This window comes from Blastomyces gilchristii, assembly GCF_000003855.2.
Source record: "Blastomyces gilchristii SLH14081 genomic scaffold supercont1.12, whole genome shotgun sequence".
Classification (NCBI taxonomy): Eukaryota; Fungi; Ascomycota; class Eurotiomycetes; order Onygenales; family Ajellomycetaceae; genus Blastomyces; species Blastomyces gilchristii.
Window position 1 is genome coordinate 597,084 of NW_003101671.1, and position 8,312 is coordinate 605,395.

Here is an 8,312-nt window from a genome sequence, read left to right on the forward strand (position 1 = left end):
TTTATTATATATATATATAAATATTCACTCTGATTGCTGATTCTTACATCTTCTCTTTTTTCCTTCTCTAACATTTTTCACTTTTATATTATAAGATTTATATATTATACTGAGCTATTTAATGTAGATCTCTCACAGAATATAAATCTATTAATTAGTAAATTTAGAGAAAATGAAATATCTCTAGTAAAAAGTAAGACATACGAGCATTTTGACCCCATCGCCGACCGCATACCCCGTGTGGTGGTGGAGTTATCCAGCCAAACGTGAACCAGATGTCGTTCGAAACTCCTGTGTGGGATTATCCCCCATTCTCCCCTACCACACCACAACCCCGGGCCAAATTGCCATACAAATTGTAAGGTGAAGAGACCTAGCCATATGCACCAATCTTCTCGATTTTGGAAGATCCCCGATCTGTAGTTGTGGAGATATCTGAGGAGCGACCTCCGCGAAAACCCTGTCCATCTTTGATGTTCCAAAACACCAACGCCAAGTCCCACCCTCGTACCGCCCTTCCTAATCTGGCCCATCCCCGGCAGAAAAATACAAAAAGATACCTCGGCGATAATATCAAGCACATAATCAACAGCCACTTCTGAAGTGCAACCTCCGCGGTCTGTCTTCAGTGTATCTAGACATCAACACCAAGTCTCACCCTCGTATCACCCCTCTCAATCTGGCCCATCCCCAACAGAAAAGTACAAAAAGATACCTCAGCAACTGTACTCAATACATAATCGGCAGACACGACAACTATAAAATCAGTATACCTCAAGGTCTGACTGAGCCTTTGATCCCTGCACAGTGAGATATATTAAATCTAGTTTTAATATCTCAATATTCAATAGATTCTGCAAGAGATTGAGAACAGCAACACTAGATTTCTATTGAATTTGAGAATTAACTCTATATTGATATAATCATTGACAAAGTCTTCTATTTTGAGATATAAATAATCAGTTCCTCTATATCTCACTGACAATATTTATATTATTATATAGAAATAGACTTATATTCTCTATAATATCAAGACTCTGAAGAGAGAAAGTCTTGATAGAGAGTATACAGTAGTGCATATCTTAGCAGTTTCTATCTCATTATTCTGCAGCAGTTAATGCAAAAAAAAAGATCTTAGAAATAGTTTTTTACTTCTCTTGAAAAAGTAAGGTGTTTTTCTCTGAGTTTTATATAATATTCTTACAAAGAATAAAAAACAGAGCTGTTTTCTGTCATAATTTCATATTCTTTTAAGTAAGAATTACTTTTTCAGTGACTGAAGAGCTTTTATTAATACTTAATTCTTTTTTACACTCTTTATTAACTGATTTGAGTTGCACACTTGTTGTGTGAGAAGAATTGAATGATTTAGAATAAAATTGAATAGTTTTAATTAATTTCTCTGCAAAAAATTGATTTATTTTTTATCAGTTTTTCTCTTAAAAACTGTCATATCATCTGATTCATTATCAATTGATATCATACTCTTTCTCACTGTATCTCAAGAAAGAGATTGTAAAGATTTTATTAATTTATCTCAAAAATCAATTTTAGTTATTAGATTCTCTTCAAAAATCTAACCTAGTTACTGAACTAGTGTGAAAAAAATCAGATGTTTTATACACAAAAGTCTTTTATTCTTCTTTTGAAACAGTCTGATCAACTTTTCAATTGAAAACAGACTTAGAAATATCTCAAGTGAAACAGTCTGATCAACTTTTCATTGAGTGAGAATAATGAGTTCAAAAATACACTCAGTTGATGTGAAAAAAGATGCTTTCTCAAATGCTATTTCTGAGATTGAAATTCTGAAGAGAAGAAAGAAAGAAGAAATAGAGAAATAATAAGTTCTTGAAATACAGAAACTTGAAAAAGTAATCAAGATTCTTGAAAAGTAGTGTCTAAGTGAGATAAATGAAGAAGTTCTGTTAATTCTTCATACTCAGGCTAGACAACTACAGAAGATAATCAAGTTCAAACTTGAAATTTCAAACACAGTTTAAAAAACATTGAAAATTTCTAGTATAATCACTGACTCTTCATCTTGCTCTTCTTCTTTTTTTTCTACTTTTTCTTCTTCTTTGAATTAGAAGAAAACATATGTTCAAGTAGCTGAATCTACTGTCTCTAAATCTGCTATTTCAAAACCTGCTTAAAATCTTGAGAAAACTGAGAAGAATACTGCTTATATCTCTATTCATAGAAAAGTGAAAAAGAAAATGCAAAAAGAGAAAAACTTTCAAATCTCAAGAAATAGAAGACTTATTGTCAAAGTATCAAATCAGGATATTCTGCAAAGAAACAAGCTAAACTCAAATCTCATTTTCAGAATTAGAAATGAAATTAATCAGCAGTTCTTTTCTCAGTTGATGATTGATATTGAACTTCAAAAACCAGTTATAGCTTTAATTAAGTTATCATTCTTTGAAAACTTCATCATTCTGACTACAATGCCTGAATTCAGTGCTGAATTCCTTATTCAGAATAAGAATCTCTGAAAGTCAGCAGTAGAATCTTTACTAAACACAATAATTCTATCTGAAAGAGATGAAAAGTAGAACAAATTCATTCTTCATAATATTTCAGTTGAAATTTTTGACTGTGAAGAAGAAATGCTACTTCTCAAAAATGAATTGAAAGAATACAACTCTATTCAAATGAGAAAGAAGCCTGTATAACTAAATTCAATTGAGTTCAGATAAAGTAGAAGAAATGCCTCTGTTCTAGTATATATAAAAACACTTAAACAGTCAAAGATCTCTGAAGTAAGAGTAGCAGGTTTGAAAATGAGAGTTCATGAATACAAAGACTCAAGAATGAATCTCAAAGCTCAAACACAGTGTTCAAATTATCAAAGATATGAACACTTTACAATCTCATGTTTTAGAGACTTAAAATATGCATTCTATGCCAGAGATCATAAAACTAGTGAGCATAAATATGAAACATGCTTAAAAAGAGGTGAAATATGTCAATACACTCTGCTTAAGTGCTCTAATTGCAAAGAAAAATATATATCTAGCTCAAAAGAATGTACATTTGCTCCTAGAACTCAAAAGAACTGAAGAAAAGATGAAGCTCAAAGTCAATCTAGAACTGAAGAGAAGAGTCAAGTCAGTAGACTTATAACTATAAGCTTAAAAAGAAGAAACTCTTAACTATCTAAATCTTCAAACTTCAATTCTTCAGCTAAATGTACACAGAATTTGAATTCTCAAACTTCTGTTAAGATTAGAGAATTGAGAAATGACTCTGATGATAAACTAGATATAATGTAAGCAGTTGAGATCCCTACTTTTCAAAATAGTTATAATCTACTATCTGATAATAGTGACTAGATTCTACTCTATCTCTACTCTCTTTTAGTATGAATATACAACAAAAATAACAAAAAAAGGTTAAAAACTCTTCAAAAATCACATTTATTCAAAATAATATGAATAGAAACTCAAATTGTATTTATTCTTGTCTTCAAATTGTATTTGAATAAAAAGTTGATTTTATACTACTTCAGAAACTGAATTTTGATGCTGAGTAAAATTATATTATTTCTCATTCAAGCTACTACTACTTTCTATCTCAAAAGTCTGAGATAAAGTCAAGAGTAGTGATCTATGAAAGAAAGAGATCAAGATATCAATTTAATCTAAGATTTGATATCATGTCTGACTCTGATATTCTGATAAGTGATATTATAGATAAAGAAAATGAGTTTGATATTATACAGCTTATAAATATCTATAATGAAAAGTCATTGAAGAAAAATAACAATATCTAGATAATTGATAGAGAATTTCTGAATATAACTTCATTAAGAAACTCTATAATTGCAGGAGATTTCAATACACATTATCTCTGATGAAATTCAGAATGTAAAAGAGTAGTGAGAGCTGATAATCTGATTGAATGAATCTTTGAGTATTCAATAGATTTGATTAATAAGTCTGATCAATAAACATTCTTTAGAAAAGATATGAAACAGAAATCTATTATAGATCTAATCTGTATATTATAAAATCTAATGAAAAGAAGACTTGTAAACTGATTTATTGATTCAAATGAGACATTAGAATCAGGTCATGAGATTATTCAATTTGATATTAAACTGAGTGAAAAATAAATGAGTGAAAATCCTCTTCTCTCTAATCAGTTTAACTTTGAAAAAGCTGATTGAAAAGCAGTTGAAGAAAGCATAAAACTGTTAAAATCTGAAGAACAGAATGAGCTATATTGAAATTCTGGTCAAGATATCTCAAATGAAATGCTTGAGAATAGAGTGAAGCTTATTACATCTATTATTTTAATAAGTGTTAGAGATAATATTTCAAAGAGAAAATCTTCTGAGTATTCAAAACCTTGATGAAATGAGAATATCTTATCTAAAAGAAAAGTATTAGCTACTGCTAGAAGAGATTGAAAGAATGATATAATATCTGATAAAGAGTTCAAAGCTGTCAGAAATGAATATTTTTCAGATATTAAAAGAGCTAAAACAGACTGCTGAAATAAATTTCTTGAAGAAGCATAAGAGAAGAAAGTTTTTAAAGCTTTTAACTATACTAAAACAAGAAGTGTAGCAAAACTTCCAGTCTTAGAATATGAGTTTCAGAATAAATTATATACAGCAAACTCTTTTGAGAAAAAATGTCAAGTTTTTATGAGAATTCTCTTTCAGAACTCATCAGATTCAGATTCAGAGAAAGAGAAAGAGAATATATCACTTCTCAACTATATTGATGAAAATGACTGAGAATGACCTGATCTTATATAAGATGAATTAGAGTCAGCTATCTTCTCAAGTTCTGTTAAAACTGCTGCAGAGCCTGATTCAATTAATCACTTAATTATTCAAAATACATATTTCTACTTAAAGAATGAATATTTTGAGCTCTTTTTCAATCTCTTGAAAAATGAATATAATTCTGAATGCTGGAGAGAAGTCACTGAAGTGATTCTTATAAAATCTAATAGAAAAACTTCAATTTCTAAGTTATATAGAGTAATATCTCTATTAAACTGTCTAGAAAAGATTTTGAAAAAGATAATAGCTACTCAACTATCTTTTATTAGCTCTATTAATAACTCTCTTTTATTCAGTGAACAAATGAGAGATAGAAAATAATATTCTGTAATTAACACTGTTCTCTCAGTTATTCATGATATTCAAATAGCAAAGCATGAAGATCTGGTCTCAACTGTAGTTTTTATTGATATAAAAGAAGTATTTGATCATGTTTCAAAGTCAAAGTTAATTCAGACTTTGAAGATATTAAAAATACCACTTTCTCTAATAAAATAAGTTAACTATTTTATGTCTAAAAGAATCATACAACTTTTCTTTGATGAAATGAAATAAGACAAGACTGAGATAAAAATAGAAGTATTATAAAAATCTTCAATCTTATCTATTTTATTTGCAATATACACTGCATATCTATTCAAAAATAGAAATATGAGAATAGTACAATCTCTGAGTTATATAAATGATATTGATTTAGTCTACAGCTTAAAAACTATTAAAGAGAATTTAAAAGTGATTGAAGAAGCTGCAAAGAAAATCTTTATTAGAGCAGATAGCAATTAAATTTAATTTAATATGAATAAAACTGAGTTAATTCATTTTTTTTCTAGATTCAATGAGAAAGAACTATCTCTAACTCTTTTAAATAGAGAGATTAAACTCAGTGTAAATATCAAATAATTAGAAGTATAATTAAACTTCAAGTTGAATTTTAAATATCACATTTAACAAAGAACTGTCAAGACAGAAAGGCTATTAAATAATATAATCAGACTATCAAATATAGAGAGAGATCTATTCTTTCAGACTATGAGATAGTTATATATAGTCTGTATTACATCAGTAGCTGATTATAAAGTTCAAGTTTGATAGAATAATCAAGAGAATTTCACTGAACTCTTTCAAAGTCTGTAAAACAGAGTCTTGAGAAGAATTCTAGAAGTATTCAAATCATCTTCTATTAAAACAATGAAAATTGAAGCTTCAATTTCTTCTTCTGCTATTAGATTTGAAAAGATCTGTATGAACTATGTACTGAGAGTTATAAAGATAAGCTTAAATTATATAATCAGAGAAAGAGTCTCTTCTTCATTTTCATTAATTAACTCTGGAAATGAACTGAATTGAAATAGATTTCTTGATTGAAATGAAAATAATTCTTTAAAGAAAATGTCTTCTCAACTTTACAGACTATACTCTCTGATTAAAAATCAATTTTCTTCTTTAAATGTTGAAAAAGTGAATCATGAGAAGTTATCTCTCTGAAGAGAAAAGCTTGAATCTCTTATAGACTTATAAATAAGTGAACTATTAAAAGAGAAAGAATATGAACAGTATTTGAAGAGAATTTCTACAATCAATATAAAAGACTCTATTCTGATTTATTCAGATGACTTAAAAAATGAGAATCTGAATAGATTAGATGCAGACATTGCTTATACTGAAGATAATATTAATTTTATCTCAGATTTCTGAAATCTAGACTATGAATCTGAAGTCTTTGATACTGAACTATTTATAATAGTGAAAGCTTTCAAACTTATAGAAATAAAATCTTATAAAAGAGAAAATAGTTTAAAAGAGATATGAATATTCTCTGATAGTCAAGCTGCTTTAAAAAGACTTAGAAATAGTCAGATTTATAATGATTAAATGAATTTTAAACTGATCTTAAACTCTGTTTTGAAAATTCAAAAAAGAAGAATATTAAAGCTGATAATTCATCTGCACTAAGTTTCTGCTTATATGAATATATATGATAATGAATTGACTGATTCAGCTGTAAAAAAGAGTGCAGAATTAAGCAGATCTATTCAAAAAATTATGTTCTGATCTTTTATAAAGAAAAAAATAAAAGAATCTTATTTAGATAAGTGAAATAAAAGCTGACAGAAATAAAAGAAGAGTATACATTATTCAAGATTTGAAATAAAACCTAAGTGAAAATCTTGTTTAATTAAATATAAAAAGAAAATATTCTCATCTATAATACAGCTGAAACTAGAATATGACTATTTTAAATCTTATATACAAAGATTTAATGATAGATTTAACTCAATAGAATGCTTATTCTGCAATGTAAATGAGAATTCTGAGTATATTATAATACACTGTGTATTATACAATAATCTCAGAGCTAGATTGAAAGAGAAGTATAATCTAAATCAATTAAATATGAGATTCTTATTCTCAACTGAGACAGGAATTAAATACTTAATAGACTTTCTATCAGAAACTCAAGCAGCTATAAGAAAATGACTAAATTCAGAATTATCTGAATATGAAGAGGAGAAAATCAATTAAATATAGTCTGTTAAAACAGCTATACACTATCTTTTAATAATTTGTTTTGTTACAGTCTCTCTTTACTTTATCTTTTTCTTTCAATTTCTTTCTATCTATCTATTTAATGTGTCTATTTTTAAGACTGTGTTCTCTTTCTCTTTTCCTTTGTCATGATATTGTCAAATGATTTCAAAGTATCAGAAGATGTTAAAACACTGTAATTTATATGTGGTTCGGAAGAACATACGACCGTCGGATAATACCGCGGCCGCTTCCGAACTACTAGCGTACGCGTATGAGTGTAAAGGGGCCATAGCGGCCGCTAATTAAATTAGTGTATGAGATTCAATATATAAGAAGCCGGCGTACGCCTGTAATTGTATGCTGGCTTAAGCAACCTTTGAATCACATCTGATAGCATGTCTAAAAACCGGTGAGGAGCGCAGGCTCCTCCAGGGTGTGATAATTCCACCTACAAAGTGATTTGTAGTTATCATGCCAGTGTGGTCCTAGAACACCTCAAAAGATAGTGTATGAAGAGTGGTGAGTGAAAGAGCATTCAATTGATGCTGCTGCTTCACTTGTTAGGAGAAAACTCCACACTCAGGTGAATGCCATGTATGCGAATGGATGAGGTGTGAGAAAAGGGATGAGAGCAGTGAACCAGATTCAAAGGAGTTCACTTCCTACTCAAAAGAAGGATAAAAGAGGGGGTGACCATCACCAGAGTTGTACAATGATAACAGAAATCATATAATGATATAGTGATATAATGATAGACATCATACAATCAACCAGAAATCAACTACTGAAATGGATACCTTCTCTAGCTGATATGAACAACACCCTTCTCTGCTACCTGAACTGGAAGGTATGCAGAACCTTTCAGAGGGTTTACTTGAAGCAGTAAGAAAAGCAGCTGAGACTGCTGAACTGGAATTGAAGCTCTGTACATGTACAAGGATTCTAAATGAGATTGAGGCCTTGTGTATGCAGTGGCAGGGAA